The sequence below is a fragment of the Schistocerca gregaria genome, chromosome 9 (genome assembly GCF_023897955.1).
Source record: "Schistocerca gregaria isolate iqSchGreg1 chromosome 9, iqSchGreg1.2, whole genome shotgun sequence".
Classification (NCBI taxonomy): domain Eukaryota; kingdom Metazoa; phylum Arthropoda; class Insecta; order Orthoptera; family Acrididae; genus Schistocerca; species Schistocerca gregaria.
Genome location: NC_064928.1, coordinates 92,406,216 through 92,424,705, shown reverse-complemented (window position 1 = coordinate 92,424,705; position 18,490 = coordinate 92,406,216). Strand labels below are relative to the sequence as shown.

Sequence of the window (18,490 nt, the reverse complement as noted above, 5' to 3'; positions counted from 1 at the left end):
TCCTACTCCAGTCCCACCACAGGCTTATCCTATTCCATCAGAGATAGGGCTACCTGCAATTGCAATCATGTCACGTACCAGTTCTGCATAGAACTTCATGTGGGCATCACCACCCACCAGCTGTCCACCTAACTGAATGGCCAACACCAAACTGACTAAAAGCAGAGCTGACCACCCATTGGTGCAACATGTTGCTGCACATGTCTTCAATGTGAATGAGCACGTGTCCTCTATGTGAATGATTGCTTCACAACCCGGGCCTTCTGGATCCTATTCTCCGTCACCAGCTTCCCAGAATTACATATATGTATGATTCTCGAGTTTCTCCCAGTGTATTTGATAATCAAAATACTACAAACAAACGGAGGGAGTTGCCATGGGTAGCCCACTCTCACTGGTGGTAGCGAATTTGTACTTGTAGAACTTCGAGGAGGAAGCCCTGTCGTCATCCAAATGGAAACATACTTGCTTTTTCCGATACGTGGACTACACGTTCGTCATTTGGCCACATGTTATGGATACGCTCCTTGACTTCCTTACACATCTAAACCCCATACACCCCAACATCAAATTCACTATGGAGACTGAAACGGAAGGTAAATTACCTTTCCTTGACGTCTTGGTCAAGAGAAGGGCTGACTGCACCCTAGGTCATGGGGTGTATCGGAAGACAATGCACACTGATCTGTATTTGCACGCAGACAGCTGCCACCACCCTTCACAGAGGAATGGGGTACTTAAAACTCTAGTACATAAGGCGCACACTATCTTTGACGCAGAGAGTCTAGCCCAGGAATTGGAACATCTGAGAACTGTATCTCGAAAAAATGGGTACTCAGAGTGGCAGATTCAACGTGCTCTCCGCCCAACCACTACAGCACAACCTGTGGAGATGGATGAAATCACGAGAGAGGAGGTAGGCACTGCGTTTATTCCATATATAGGCGCACTCTCAGGGAAAATCACTCGCATTTTGAAGAAACACCAGGTCATAACTGTGTTTTGTCCGCCAAATAAAACTTGTGCACCGGTGGGGAGCGCCAAAGATGACCTCAGTTTGAGGAAGGCCAGCGTGTACCAGATTCCGTGTCAATGTGGCAAGTCGTATATTGGTCAGACGATGCGTACCGTCGAGGATCAGTGCCGTGAACACCAGAGGCACACTCAACTGATGTATCCGAGCAAGTCGCCGAAATATTGTGCCCATCGGACACAGTAGGCCGGCAGTGCACCTGTGGATATTTTGATTACATATATGTAAGTTGTCCTCACAAAACATCCTTCATTCTCATAATGCTCCTGGGCTCAATCTCTGCTAGCTTTCTGTCCCACAATAACCTCCACTCAGACTCAGGACCATAACTTGACTGTTCCATACACACACCCTCTTCCTCACAGTCTTCCATTCCTCTGTTCTGTTGGCCCCTCCAAACCCACTCCTCCAAGCCTTTGTCATCACTGCAGAGATTCATCGGGTCACATTCCTATCACTTGCACCTCCTTCTCAGGTGTTAGCCATTCTTCTTTTACTCTCCCTATGTTCTTCCTCCCTCATCCACTCCACTTAATACAAAGAACTACAGTCTTGACAGTGTTTTCAGCTGGTTGGAACTCTCCATTGCCATATTCACACCCTTCTGTACCACACGGTAAATCAGTTCACAAATTATGTAAAAGGAGACTGTTTGTGAATTTCGTTATAGAACAACTGTGAAGAAATTATTTCAAAGGCGGAAAGATACACATTTGTTGTAGACGTCCCTCTCATGAAGACATGCCAAAAATGGGAAAGTCAACACATACAGCGACACAGTGGCACTAACAGGTAGATGGGCAAAAATGACTGTTCAAAGGTGAAACGACCATAATTGAATTAGAGTAAATATGTATTTATGGACTGATGAGCGAGCAGTAACAAGTACAAAGAAGATAAAAGCAAAACATCTGATGTGCCGAATTTGAAGCCAATAAATACAGTAAAATGACAGGCATTACTGTATAAATTGTTAAAAAAAGGAGTGTCAAAAAAAGGTGAAAGTGCCACAACAAAGCATGAGTGTACACACTACAAGGGACCAGTTTCTGAGCAGGAGAACAAGAAAAGGTTACTTGCTACTGTCTTCTGAAATTAAACTAAAGTATACGTACTGTAAATAGCTGCTAATGAACTTGACATGAAAAAAGAACATAATGAACATCCATAGCACAATAAGATCAATGAAATTAAGACGCTTCTTACTGATGAATAATGGATATCTTAGTAATACATCTTTTAACACAGTGACAAGCTAAAAGCAGTTCATCTCACAAAAATAAATTATTTCATTTTGATCTCATGGAATTACATTTTCCTGGAGACATACTGAGTCTCAATTTTATTTTCCATAGGGATATGAGCTGAAATAATTACTTTAGGTACTATCCCTATTGAATAGGAAGTTTAGACTCAGTATGTCTCCTGGAAAATTTAATTTCATCAGGCCAATAGGTCACCAAAGTGTGTTATACAACCAGGGTTTTCCCATTATGTACAAAGCTGGGATGCTATTGCTATAGAGGAAAGCCTCAGCAACAATGATGATTTAAGAAAGGGAAAATCGAGATGGGCTGTGGTGCGACTTTGTGGAGGATAGCTCATGTGCTTAGTAAGCAGGGCACCTAGGTTCAAGTCCTAGCCTTGGTACAAGATTTAATTCATTACTTAAGCTTCTGTACATATCGAAAATTTCATTTTGTCTACTTACTACTGCATCAGTAAAAATACAGATTGTTAATGGTGTGCTTCTGGGTGCTTTGCCAAGTTGTTGTCACTTTACGCACAATATTTTGAACTTTATTCATGGCTGTAATTTGAAGCAACTGTAATATTATGTTTTCTGATAAAATTTAGTCACCAGTTACAAATAAATTTTTTATGCTTTACCAGTTTTAACAGATTGATTTATCATCTTCAGAAGCCAACAAAATTAGGAACATTATAAATCTTTAGATCTTGGCTATAAACTTATTGTTATAACCGGGGTAAAATACAGGGAGCGAAAGGCTATTTACAATTTGTACAGAAACCAGATGGCAGTTATAAGAGTTGAGGGACATGAAAGGGAAGCAGTGGTTGGGAAGGGAGTGAGACAGGGTTGTAGCCTCTCCCCGATGTTATTCAATCTGTATATTGAGCAAGCAGTGAAGGAAACAAAAGAAAAGTTCGGAGTAGGCATTAAAATCCATGGAGAAGAAATAAAAACTTTGAGGTTCGCCGATGACATTGTAATTCTGTCAGAGATAGCAAAGGACTTGGAAGAGCAGTTGAACGGAATGGATAGTGTCTTGAAAGGAGGATATAAGATGAACACCAACAAAAGCAAAATGAGGATAATGGAATGTAGTTGAATTAAGTCGGGTGATGCTGAGGGAATTAGATTAGGAAATGAGACACTTAAAGTAGTAAAGGAGTTTTGCTATTTGGGGAGCAAAATAACTGATGATGGTCGAAGTAGAGAGGATATAAAATGTAGACTGGCAATGGCAAGGAAAGCATTTCTGAAGAAGAGAAATTTGTTATCATTGAATATAGATTTATGTATCAGGAAGTCGTTTCTGAAAGTATTTGTATGGAGTGTAGCCATGTATGGAAGTGAAACATGGACGATAAATAGTTTAGACAAAAAGAGAATAGAAGCTTTCGAAATGTGGTGCTACAGAAGAATGCTGAAGATTAGATGGGTAGACTGCCTGGCGCAAATAAGTCAAATAATCACAGTTCTGGCTCGTGACAAATTCTGGGCTCTCAGTGTCATTCTCCTTCTTCATCTGTTTCCACACAGTGTGGCTGTCAGTGGTCCTGCCTCGACTATCTTGTGGTACAAATTTGTCAGAATTGCCCACATATGGAGATGCCATGTGTGGGGTGTGCCATTTGTCATCAATTTGAGACAGTCACAGGACCACAGTGGTTCCCTTGGAGTCAGAGGGTGTCTCCGAAACCCGTAAGCATCAACCCAGTGTATTCTGCCTATGTTGGTCACGGATAGGTGAGCGAATGGGTTTCAGGTAGTAGGGAGCGACAATCAGCCTCATTAACTTAGGCACATACAGGCTCTTTGGCTGACCTGCATTGCAACAGATACTACAGCAAATTGTCAGATACTACACAACATTCTCTCTCTCTCTCAGCATGTATCAGTTGGTCCCCTTGCAAGATTCGGGCTCTTTACTACAGTCACACAACCAGCTGTTTGAGAACAGCTGGAGTCAGGCAGAAAATTTTGAGACACACGTTTTGTTTAAGCCGCTGGCAATACCTAAAGTTTGTCACTCCTCCTCTGTTCTGTTGGCCACATAGGACAAGGTCAAGGCTGAGTTGCAGCATTGGTGGCACCATGTTCCTATTTTAAACAAATAGTGAACGTGCAACGTGTCACAGTTATGGGGTCAGAAGAGGTGTTAACGAAGCTATCGAGGTGGCAGTCTTTTTCGGGTACTGACTTATCTGATGCATACCTAGAATTACTCATGAACACTGCTTCTCTGTTTCATGGTGCTCTATCCCCTTTTGGGCTTCACCAGTTTAATCGCTTGCCCTTTGGAAACTTGTCTGCCACAGGAATTTATCAACAATATTTGGAATAGTTGATTAAGGACATTCCCTGTTATGTCAACTACCTCAATGACATCTCTGTCATAGGCTTCATTCGGAAGGAGCATTTATGAAATCTGTTGGCAGTTTTTCCAACACTTTCTGCAGAACAGCTTTTGTTGTAAACTGGAAAATGTAGTTTTTTCCACAAAGGTGCACTTTTTTGGGCCATGTGACTAGCAAAGGTGGCCTCAGCCTAAAGATGAGCATATCAGTCACTGTCAAACTGCTAGTGCTCAAGAATGTATATGAGTTCCAGTCATCTTTGGGCAAGATTTCTTCTTATGCCAAGTTCATCCCCTAGGCTGTGAAAATTTGCCACCCTCTTATGTGGCTTCACCAAAAGGGTGCCAAAGTTGTATGTACCACAGACTGTCGAGGGGCTTTACAGTCACTCAAGCAATGTTTATGTTTTGCTCCCCGTTTGGATTCTTTTATGCAGTGTAAACCATTAATCCTGACCACCAACGTTTCCACACGTGGCATAGGTGTAGTCCTGGTACTACCACTAATGCACTGAAGATACTTTCAGCAGTGCAATGAAATTATTCTCACGTGGAAAAAAGAGGCACTGGCTACAATTTTTGTCATTTAAAGTTACTCTTTTCTAGTATGAAGTTCCTACTCATCCCCTACCACAAGCCACCAATTTCCTTAAATTGCCCTCATTCCAGTTACCAGATAGGACTGCCAAGTGACTGCAGAGCAGGACACTCTTTCTCAGTCCACTGCCCAATGTGTTAATGCAGAAGCAGTTGTCAACAAGACCGAAACCAGTAGTTAAGCTACTGTCAGTTATTATAGTTACAAAGTTACTAACGGATCGCGGCATTGTAATGCAAATCCAAAAATTTTAAGACTAAACTGAGAGTGGATAAACATTAAATATGTCATCACAGACAGTTGTGAAGGCTGGACCCATTTTTGTTCATGGCCTACATAAATGATTTACCTGGCACATTGGAGGACTCTTCAACAGCTGATATTTGCTGATGACACCTTTGCACTGATAAAGGGCCTACACACATCCATATCACACACAATCAGGAGACTTACAGCTGGTTCAAAGCAAGCTTAGCAACCATTAACCTTACAAAGACTAATAATATGCCATTACAAACAAATCAAATTGACTTACTGTAATCAGAAGCAGATATCAGTGGGTACAGACTTCTCTGTGTGTGAAGTTCTTTGGCATCCAGATAAGTAATAAACTGCAGTGGCACTAGCATATGGATATGTTAATCAAAAAGCTCGGTTCTGCTTGTTTTGCACTTACAAATCATTGTTGACCTGCAAGTGGGACCTCTAGCATACTTTCACTCCATACAGTCGCATGCATAATCTTATTTATTGCACACAAGTGTGTTGTTGTTGTTGTGGTCTTCAGTCTTGAGACTGGTTTGATGCAGCTCTCCATGCTACTCTATCCTGTGCAAGCTGCTTCATCTCCCAGTACCTACTGCAACCTACATCATTCTGAATCTGCTTGTTGTAGTCATCTCTTGGTCTCCCTCTACGATTTTCACACTCCACACTGCCCTACAATGATAAATTTGTGATCCCCTGATGCCTCAGAACATGTCCTACCAACCAGTCCCTTCTTCTCGTCAAGTTGTGCCACAAACTCCTCGTCTCCCCAATTATATTCAATACCTCCTCATTAGTTATGTGATCTACCCATCTAATCTTCAGCATTCGTCTGTAGCACCACATTTCAAAAGCTTCTTTTCTCTTCTTGTCCAAGCTATTAGCGTCCATGTTTCACTTCCATAAATGGTTACACTCCATACAAATACTTTCAGAAACAACTTCCTGACACTTAAATCTATACTCGATGTTAAGAAATTTCTCTTCTTCAGAAACGCTTTCCTTGCCATTGCCAGTCTACATTCTATATCCTCTCTACTTCGACCATCATCAGTTATTTTGCTCCCCAAATAGCAAAACTCCTTTACTACTTTAAGTGTCTCATTTCCTAATCTAATTCCCTCAACATCACCTGACTTAATTCGACTACATTCCATTATCCTTGTTTTTCTTTTGTTGGTGTTCATCTTATATCCTCCTTTCAAGACACTATCCATTCCGTTCAACTGCTCTTCCAAGTCCTTTGCTGTCTCTGACAGAAATACAATGTCATCGGCGAACCTCAAAGTTTTTATTTCTTCTCCATGGATTTTAATACCTACTCTGAATTTTTCTTTTGTTTCCTTTACTGCTTGCTCAATATACAGATTGAATAACATCGGGGAGAGGCTACAACCCTGTCTCACTCCCTTCCCAACCACTGCTTCCCTTTCATGTCCCTCGACTCTTATAACTGCCATCTGGTTTCTGTACAAATTGTAAATAGCCTTTTGCTCCCTGTATTTTACCCCTGCCACCTTTAGAATTTGAAAGAGAGTATTTCAGTCAACATTGTCAGTAGCTTTCTCTAAGTCTACAAATGCTAGAAATGTAGGTTTGCCCTTCCTTAATCTTTCTTCTAAGATAAGTCGTAGAGTCAGTATTGCCTCACGTATTCCAACATTTCTACGGAATCCAAACTGATCTTCCCCGAGGTCAGCTTCTAATAGTTTTTCCATTTGTCTGTAAAGAATTCGTGTTAGTATTTTGCACCTGTGGCTTATTAAATGATTGTTTGGTAATTTTCACATCTGTCAACACCTGCTTTCTATTGGATTGGAATTATTATATTCTTCTTGAAGTCTGAGTATATTTTGCTTGTCTCATATATCTTGCTCACCAGATGGTAGAATTTTGTCAGGACTGGCTCTCCCAAGGCCGTCAGTAGTTCCAATGGAATGTTGTCTACTCCGGGGGCCTTGTTTTGACTCATGTCTTTCAGTGCTGTCAAACTCTTCACGCAGTATCGTGTCTCCCATTTCGTCTTCATCTACATCCTCTTCCATTTCCATAATATTGTCCTCAAGTACATCGCCCTTGTATAGACCCTCTATATACTCCTTCCACCTTTCTGCTTTCCCTTCTTTGCTTAGAAATGGGTTTCCATCTGAGCTCTTGATGTTCATGTAAGTGGTTCTCTTATCTCAAAAGGTCTCTTTAATTTTCCTGTAGGCAGTATCTATCTTACCCCTAGTGAGATAAGAATCTACATCCTTACATTTGTCCTCTAGCCATGCCTGCTTAGCCACTTTGCACTTCGTGTCGATCTCATTTTTGAGACGTCTGTATTCCTTTTTGCCTGCTTCATTCTTCTTCATCCCTCAAAGCTACCCATTCTTCTTCTACTGTATTTCTTTCCCCCATTCCTGTCAATTGTTCCCTTATGCTCTCCCTGAAACAGTGTACAACCTCCGGTTGTCCCATCTCCTTAAATTCCCACTTTTTGCAGTTTCTTTAGTTTTAATCTACAGGTCATAACCAATAGATTGTGGTCAGAGTCCACATCTGCCCCTGGAAATGTCTTACAATTTAAATCCTGGTTCCTAAATCTCTGTCTTACCATTATATAATCTATCTGATACTTTTTAGTATCTCCAGAGTACTTCCATGTATACAACCTTCTTTCATGATTCTTAAACCAAGTGTTAGCTATGATTAAGTAGTGCTCTGTGCAAAATTCTACCAGGCGGCTTCCTCTTTCATTTCCTAGCCCCAATCCATATTCACCTACTACGTTTCCTTCTCTCCCTTTTCCTACAATTGAATTCCAGTCACCCATGACTATTAAATTTTCGTCTCCCTTCAATATCTGAATAATTTATTTTATTTCATCATACATTTCTTCAATTTCTTTGTCATCTGCAGAGCTAGTTGGCATATAAACTTGTACTACTGTAGTATGTGGGGGTTCGTATCTATCTTTGCCACAATAATGCGTTCACTATGCTGTTTGTAGTAGCTTACCCGCATACCTATTTTCCTATTCATTATTAAACCTACTCCTGCATTACCCCTATTTGATTTTGTGTTTATAACCCTGTAGTCACCTGACCAGAAGACTTGTTCCACCTGCCACCGAACTTCACAAGTGTGCAGGAAGGATATTGTGTGAAGTTGATAACTGAACATCTTGGAAAATCCTTTTTGGGGGTTTAAGAATTCTTACATTTATGTGTCGAATCATGTACTAACTACTGAATGTAATTTGTAGACAATAACAAGGATTACAATCAAATTATGCAATAAACTGCAGAGAAACTTCCAAGTTGCAATATTAATTTTCTTTATTACTTAATGATTAGTTTCAAGCTTAAGCTCATAATCAAATTGCCCACTGAGCTATACAATAATGTCCACCACAACACTCACATGACTATTCATTCCAGCTACACACATCTTGTGAACAGTGCAGTGCTTAATGTAATTCACCTTTGAATACTAGTTAGGTAAATGAAGTCCAATCCCACACTGATTTATAGGATGTTTTTAATTGGAATGAATAGTTTTGTGGTTGTCATCATCAATGTTACTGCGTATCTTAGTGGATCATTTGGATTAGTTTTGGATGGAATGTGTAGGACACAACCATAATAAATGTTTAAATAAAAACAGTATCCATACAGTCTACACTTATCTTTCTCGGATTCAGAATAGAGTTTTACATACTGAAGTTTTATATTTTGAAGGGAAAGCAGAAAGGTGGAAGGAGTATGAGAGGGTCTATACAGGGGCAATGTCCTCGAGGAGAATATCATGGAAATGGAAGAGGATGTAGATGAAGATGAAATGGGAGATATGATACTGCGTGAAGAGTTTGACAGAGCACTGAAAGACCTAAGTCGAAACAAGGCGCTGGGAGTAGACCATATTCCATTAGAACCACTGACAGCCTTGGGAGAGCCAGTCCTGACAAAACTATACCATCTGGTGAGCAAGATGTATGAGACAGGCGAAATTTCCTCAGACTTCAAGAAGAATATAACAATTCCAATCCCAAAGCAAACAGGTGTTGACAGATGTGAAAATTACCAAACTATCAATTTAATAAGTCACAGCTGCAAAATACTAATACAAATTCTTTACACACGAATGGAAAAACTGGTAGAAGCGGACCTCAGGGAAGATCAGTTTGAATTCCGTAGAAATGTTGGAACACGTGAGGCAATACTGACTCTACGACTTATCTTAGAAGAAAGATTAAGGAAAGGCAAACCTACGTTTCTAGCATTTGTAGACTTATAGAAAGCTTTTGACAATGTTGATTGGAATACTCTCTTTCAAATTCTGAAGGTGGCAGGGGTAAAATACAGGGAGCGAAAGGCTATTTACAATTTGTACAGAAACCAGATGGCAGTTATAAGAGTCGAGGGACATGAAAGGGAAGCAGTGGTTGGGAAGGGAGTGAGACAGGGTTGTAGCCTCTCCCCGATGTTATTCAATCTGTGTAGTGAGAAAGCAGTAAAGGAAACAAAAAAAAAAAAGTTCGGAGCAGGTATTAAATTAAATGGAGAAGAAATAAAAACTTTGATGACATTGTAATCCTGTCAGAAACAGCAAAGGACTTGGAGAAGCAGCTGAACGGAATGGACAGTGTCCTGAAAAGAGGTTATAAGATGAACATCAACAAAAGCAAAACGAGGATAATGGAATGTAGTCGAATTAAGTCAGGTGATGCTGAGGGAATTAGATTAGGAAATGAGACACTTAGAGTAGTAAAGGAGTTTTGCTATTTGGGGAGCAAAATAACTGATGATGGTCGAAGTAGAGAGGATATAAAATGTAGACTGGCAATGGCAAGGAAAGCGTTTCTGAAGAAGAGAAATTTGTTAACATCGAGTATTGATTTAAGTGGTAGGAAGTCATTTCTGAAAGAATTTGTATGGAGTGTAGCCATGTATGGAAGTGAAATGTGGACGATAAATAGTTTAGACCAGAAGAGAATAGAAGCTTTAGAAATGTGAAGCTACAGAAGAATGCTGAAGATTAGATGGGTAGATCATATATCTAATGAGGAGGTATTGAATAGAATTGGGGAGAAGAGGAGTTTGTGGCACAACTTAACTAGAAGAAGGGATCAGTTGGTAGGATATGTTCTGAGGCATCAAGGGACCACCAATTTAGTACCGAAGGGTAACATGGAGAGTAAAAATCGTAGAGGGAGACCAAGAGATGAGTACACTAAGCACATTCAGAAGAATGTAGGCAGCAGTAGGTACTGGGAGAAGAAGAAGCTTGCACAGGATAGAGCAGCATGGAGAGCTGCATCAAACCAGTCTCAGGACTGAAGACCACAACAACAACAACATTCTGATGTCAAAATCTATAACATATTCCCAGCAGACAATATAAGATCATATTGCCCAAGTTTGAACAGTTTGGCATTTGAGACATGTCCAACAGTTGGATCAGCTCATTCCACAGTAATTGCAAACAAACAGTATCATGTAGGATAATGAAAAACCTTAATAAACTTGCGTACAGTTTGTCAAGATGTAATTAAATTAAATACTGTATGGGCCAAGAACCAGTAATGGGATTCCTTCTCATTCTGCTATATGTTATCAGCCTACCTGAACATGAATGCTCATACAATTGTCAATCTTAGTAATGATAAAACAATTCTGCAAAAAGGGGAAAAGTCAGGAACAACTGCAGAAATATAGGTAAAATAATGAAGCAGTTGTGCACTGAAAAATCATCTGATAATATGCAGCAAATAGAAGCAGTCTCACTAAAATTATTCATTTCTCAGAACATAATCACACAAACAAGGTATGTAAGTCTCTGCACATGTTAATGAGTGTTCTGAAGGGTGCAAGCATTGGTACAAATGAGAGAGTCTACATGACTCTTACCAGTTGGAGTATGCTAGAGAGATCTGTGACCCCAGCAGAGAGAGTACAACAGAGGGTAGTCAGCTATACATAGTGTCCAAGGAGTACTGGACAGTTTTCAGATACAACAGGAATGCTCAGCCAGAACAAAAAAGTCTAGAAAAAAGGGCTTTAAAATGCATACCTTAAGAGCTATGAGCATTTCTTCATCTCCAATAGAGTGAAACAAATATTTTCTACAGCAAGCTCTTTGCTTTCCGCATTTTCAGACAAGGTAGCACAGAAAAAAAAGTCCAGTACACATTGGGCTCTGAAGTGCACAATTTAAGAGTTATAATCACTTTTTCACCTTTGTTAGTGTAAAACAAGTGTCTGCTACTGAATAACTTCTCATAACTCTTAGGTATGCATTTTATGACTCATTTTACTGGACCTGTTTTTTTTTCTTTTTTTTTTTTTTTTCCCCCCCTCTCTCCACACTATCTCCTTCCAAAAAACACACTTGCAGTAGAAGAGATTTGTTTCACAGATTCGAAGATGAAGAACTGCTCTTAGTTCCTAATGTATGCCTTTTAGAGCTCATGTTTATTAGACTTTTTTTGCTTCTAATAATCATCCCTGTCATGTTTCTGAGTACTGACCATTCGTCCTGAGCCTCCCTGTATAACGGGAGATTACAGAAGAGTAGATGGTGCCACCAAATGAGATGTGGAAAGTCTCACATCATGGGGAGACTGGCTTTGTATTCTGGAGGGTGAAGCCTCCAATCTTCATTCTACCATCCTGATTTAGATTTTCTGTTGCTTCCCTAAAGTACTTCAGGCAAATGCTGGCACGGTTCCTACTATGAGGCCACAGCCCACTACCTGTCCAATCCTTGCTGTACTAGACTTGTAGGTACTGTACGCAGATTTCCGTACATGTGAATTACTTTTTGATGTTGATCTTAAATTGTAATACCAACACATGCCCAATAACCCTGTAAAAGAAATCTGTGGGTGAATAAAACTGCCTGACAGCTTTTCTTTGATCCTAACCCAGTACTGTCTTCATTTGTTACCATTTTCTTTTGCATCACTATACTCAATGTGAGTCCTTTTTTCTCTACTTTCCTGTGTTTCTCTTGTCGCCTACAAACTGCACTGCACGCTCTACTTACTGTATCAACCGTCTCGGCTGCACGCAACAGACGGCTATAAGACCACGTTGATTGTTGCAGCAGCATTTTATTTCTCACATTACTCCTGCTGATATAATTAATAATATATTTTCCAGTTAATCACACTCCCTGCATCAATCTCCTGTATTTGTGCAAGCTATTTTCTGCACCTTTCCAGTGCCACATGATCTTATATCTCAAACTACGAACCCCCCCACCTCTTTCGCCATTCTATCCCAGTTCGCACCGATTAATTCCACATCATCCAGTCACATCTGCCATCCCCCTTCTTCACACTTATCCACCCTTAGACCTGCTACCCACAGTATTCTTTACTTTGATCCTTGTGGCACCTCGCCAATTTAGTGGATTTTCGTCTTTCGCTATCGTCAACTTCCTCAGATTCCATCTTGTTTTCCCCATTTGCATCCTTTTTGTGAATTTTTGCATGTATTTGGGTGTATTTCTGCAAAATTTATCGCACATAATTCCACATTAGTTAGGCGATTTTTCATATTTCTTCGCCCAGCATGGATCCTTGCTCCTTCAATATGGATCAATAGAGAAAAGTTTCCTTATCCCTAGCCAGGGCCAAGTACCACATACAGTTCCTGCATTGTTGCTTGGCTCATGGAATCCTCCCAAATGGCCTTACCATTTAATTACCTATCTCTGGCTGCCACCCCTCCTTCCGAAATGACCTCCACCTGTTCAGATTTTGCCAGTCCTTGGCCCTCACCAACATAGCCCTGCAAAACCATATCAACCAAGCCCAAACCTCATTACAGTACCCTCTCTCCATCTGCAAAATTCTCCTGCTATGCAATCCCAAATTCCTGGAACCCGTAACAAATACTGAAACTCTTGCCCTCCAGAAACTTGGGCAACATCCACAATGCCACAGCAAAAAGCTCCCCATGCTGCTCACTTCCTAATCCTTCCTTGGAGTACCACTGTCCATCACCTCTACAACCACCTCCTAATCTCCCCCACATCTCCTCATAGCTGACAAACCCCACCCTCCAAAACTCCTTCCCAACGTCACACAGAATACAGAACCTAAACAGACCTGTAACACAGTCATGAACCTTTCCTAAAGAAGCCTTTGCCCCACAGAAATATCAGTCCTTTCCAAAGGCCTAACCTTTTGCCCCACTCCCAAATTCAATCATGCAGCACTTGTTAAACACCTTCTCTCCTTCTCCCGATCCCTACAGTGGAAACACTTTTTCACCAACAACCCTACCAATCGGACCCAACCAAAGACCAATAATGAATCCTGCCTAACCCAATACACTCCTCCATCCAACCGTGATCCACAACCACTGCCCCCAAATCACCCCCTGTTAACTTTCCAGAATTTCTTAACCTCAAACCTTGCCTCACCATCATTCTCCAAATCCCACAAAACTTACATCTGCAGAAAGAACTGCAGTCCACCATCTAAAAACCAATCCCGACCTTATAATCCTACCTATGGACAAAGGCTTCACCGCTGTTTTTTTAATCTGCAAGGATTACTTGGCAGAAGGACTCTGCCAGCTTTCAGATACTTCCACCTACAAACCTTGCCACAGTGAACCCATTCCAGAGATCCAGCAGTATCTCCAGTACCTACTCAAATCCTTAGTCCATCCCAGAACCTCTCCCCAGAGTCCATCTCTCTACTCACCCATACCATTTCTCACACATCTACATTTTACATGCTTCTTTTAGTCCACACATTGCGGCCAGTTACTATGGCCCCACTGGAATAATTTTTGCTCTCATAAACCAACACCTTCAACCTATTACCTGCAACCTACCCTCCTATATAAAAGATACCAACCATTTTCTCCACCAACTCTCCATAGTTCCTGTCCCTTTACCACACGGTGCCCTGCTCGTCACTATTGATGCCACCTTCCTTTACACTTAACATTCATCACGACCATGGCCTTATTGCTATTGAACGGTACCTTTCCCAATACTCGACGGATTCCAAGCCAACAAACTCCTTCCTAGTCACCTTGACCAACTATATCCTCACCCACAATCACTTCTCCTTTGAAGGCATTACCTACAAACAAATCCGGGGTATGGCTGATAACCGACATGGCACCATGCTATGCCAAACTACTCATGGGCCTCTAGAGGAATCCTTCCTAAAAACCCAGAATCCCAAGCCCCTCAGCTGGTTCAGATTCATTGTGACATCTTTGCAATCGGGATTGCTACTCATGGGCCTCTACAGGAATCCTTCCTAAAAACCCAGAATCCCAAGCCCCTCAGCTGGTTCAGATTCATTGTGACATCTTTGCAATCGGGATTGAGAGTGAGGACACCATATCCACATTCCTCCAGAACCTCAACAACTTCTCCCCTATTTGCTTCACCTGGTCGCCATCTTCCTACATGTTCTCCTCTGCCTCAAAAATGGCTAGATCAGTACCTCCATCTATATCAAGCCTACTAACCGCCAGCAGCACCTCCACTTCGACAGCTGCCACCCGTTCCATCCAAGAAGTCCCTTCCATACAGCCTAGCCACTCATACTCATTGCATCTGCAGTGATGAGTGGTCCCTCTCTAAATATAACGAAGGCCTCACTGATGCCTTCACTGACCGTAATTATCATTCCAACCTTGGACAAAAACAAATCTCCTGTGCCTTATCTTTCCAGTTTCCCACCACCTCCCAAAGTCCCATCATCCAGCCACATAGGAGCATTCCCCTCGTAACTCAGTACCACCCAGGAACGCAGCAATTGAATTACATTCTCCGCCAGGGTTTCAACTGTCTTTCGCCATGTTCTGAAATGAGAAATGTCCTGCCCGCTACCCTTCCCACCTCTCCCTCCCCTCCCCCCCAGTGCTATCCTGCCGTCCACCATACCTACACAATATATTCGTCCATCCTACACAATCCATGTTCCCAATTCTTTACCTCATGGCTCATACCCCTGTAATAGACCTAGATGCAAGACCTGTTCCATACATCTTCCCAACACCACCTTCTCCAGTCTGGTCACAAACATGATCTATCCTATCAAAGGCAGGGCTACCTGTGAAACCAGTTGTGATCTACAAGCTAAGCTGCAACAACTGTGCTGCATTCTATGTGGGCATGATGACCAACAAGTTGTCTGTCCGCATGAATGGCCACTAACAAATTGTGGCCAAGAAACAAGTTGACCAACCTGTTGCTGAACATGCTGCCAAACATGACATCCTTCATTTCAATGACTGCTTCACAGCTTGTGACATATGGATCCTTTCCACCAGCTTTTCTGAACTGCACAGGTGGGAACTTTCCCTGCAATACATCCTATGTTCCCATAACCCCCCTGGCCTCAACCTTTGTTAGTCAGTGTCCTCACCCATCCAGCCACTTTCCTACACAGTTGTCATTCCACCATCACACTCAGTCTTTTTACTTCTCTACTTTTCTGCTACTTCCGCCCACCCCCCACCCTCCCCTGCCCTCCATCTAACCTGCAACACTCCACTGTCTGCTACCCTCTTCATACTATCCCTCTCCCACCCCACCTGTGTGTGTGTGTGTGTCTACAACTATTGTTGACAAAGGCCTTAATAGCCAAAAGCTTTATTTGTGACAGTCTTCTTGTTGTGCCTATCTGTGGCTCAGCATCTCCACTATATGGTGAGTAGCAACTTTCCTTTTCATAATATTGTTAAAACTACTACAAATACTTCTAAAGAAAGGTAAGAGGTATACCTGTGGGAATTTACCAAACATATATTGAATGATGGTTTGTGAAAAGAATGGATCCATAAGAAAATGAAAGGCCATCAGTACAAGATGTGTGAAATCGTGCAATAACAATACAGGTAAATATCTTATGTTGGTAGAGGAGTAAGAGAGTGGAGCAAATTACAAGGAGATATGCTTAGTCCATTCCCAAAAAGTGTCACTCAATTTAAAAACCTGATCCAACTGTGGCAAAACACCAAAGATTATGGAAAACAGTAACAGGGAAAGTTTAGTAGCATACAAAATTCATTATTGTATACCAGGAATACAATGTAGGCCTACTTATGCAATGTAAAAGTATTGTGTTAACAACCTGGCTAAAACAACATGTGTGTGCAAATAAAAATCAATTTATAATGAAATAAGCACATAGCTTATTTGAATGCAAAATTGACAAAGATGCCACCTACTCTGCACGTGGATATGCTGTTGTGGAGAGAAAACAATAAGAAGTTTTTCTTACATCTACTTTCATTCTTATCTTAAATATGGGGGTGATGTTTGTGCAACTATAAAAACTTCCAGATTACAAAAAAAGGGATATCAGAATAATAAATGTATGCAAGCCTAGTGTTTCATATAAACTACGCTTTACATCTGTGTATGTGCGGATGGATATGTGTGTGTGCGAATGTATACCTGTCCTTTTTTTCCCTTAAGGTAAGTCTTTCCCCTCCCGGGATTGGAATGACGCCTTACCCTCTCCCTTAAAACCCACATCCTTTCGTCTTTCATTCTCCTTCCCTCTTTCCTGAAGAAGCAACAGTTGGTTGCGAAAGCTTGAATTTTGTGTTTGTGTATCTATCGACCTGCCAGCACTTTTGTTTGGTAAGTCAAATCAACTTTGTTTTTAGATATATTTTTCCCACGTGGAATGTTTCCCTCTATTATATTCATCATTAATTTGACTAAATTATCTTGAAGACAAAATGTGCCACTCTTTGTAGGACCTTCTCCTCCCTCTCTCTCTCTCACCCCTTCTTCTTCTTCATTCTACCAGCCATAATCTTCTGGAATTATGCAGTTAAGATCAGGGGCTGAGAAAAAACAAAAGATTTATCTTCAAAGGGTAAAGTTAATGAGGTTTATAAGCAAAGGAACGTGAGGTAAGTGAGGTTATTAGTGGCAAAATTGAACAGTTCATCAGCATTTCAGTAACAGGTGTGATAATGCAAAGCCTGGTCACTTTTAGGTAGGCCTATGGTGTTTACTCTAACGGCAACCACTGTTGTTTTTATTTAAAAAATGGAAGACTAATTAATGCAGTGACTTGTGAATGTTATGAACTGTCAATAACTGAGTGAGGGTGCTAGAACTCAATGGAAGCATACTGAGGATCTCAACGGACATTAAAGCCACTGTGTTTAGACTTCATGTTATTATTTTAATCACATTCACAAATTTGAGTTGTAGTTTATTGCAAGCACATTTCCAGGATGAGTTAGGCACACAGTAGTGTCCATTTTTTTTATTCATTATAAGATATGACCTTATTGTAAGCTGGCTTCTCTGACTTTGTTAATGTAATCAAGCCCTTCTCTAAATGATTAGTCACAGAACAGTAAAGACAAGAGGACGACAAATTTACTAACTAGAGTGATGGTCTATGGCCCCTCTCCTCCTTTGGATACAGGGCATTCTTAATTTTGAGTAATAGCAAACTTAATGCAAGTATTAAAGAAAAAAAAAGTTTAAGTAACAATGTGCTTCCCAGACAGTGATATTTTTGAGTATTTGCATGTTTTCAACAAAATAAGACCTTGCGCTGAAGTTCACAGAAAGTCTGATGTATCTTCTACAGTGGCCTGCTCCAAGTCCTGATTTGAACCCAATTGAACATCCTTGAGATGAGCTTAATCACTTGCATCCGAAATCAGTCTGTGCAAAACTGCGGCGACACAAAATACTTTACTCCTCTCCTCTTTCCAGGAAATTGTCTTATGTAGGTTTTATGAATTTCTATTCTGCAACTGACAGGACATATTCCTATTGTACTTTTGACAACTATTTTGGAAAAAGGAAAACTTTTAAATGCTTACTTTTGGATGCTCTTGTAACATGTCTACAAGTATTTACAAATTATTTGCGATCACTGTCCCACTAGCAAAGTTGGCAAAATGGGGTTAATGATGCTGAAACTTTCAAATGTAACATATCTTTACATGGTATATTACAGTAATTTTTCCATTGTATTTCGTCATT

The 18,490-nt window shown here is 40.8% G+C and overlaps 1 protein-coding gene across 1 annotated transcript in view; it reads right to left on the bottom strand.

Moving 5' to 3' along the window:
* The window catches only part of LOC126292309 (probable 4-coumarate--CoA ligase 1), a 355,684-nt gene that overhangs the window by 14,889 nt on the left and 322,305 nt on the right, over positions 1–18,490 (bottom strand). The gene's annotated exons all lie outside the window — the stretch shown is intronic.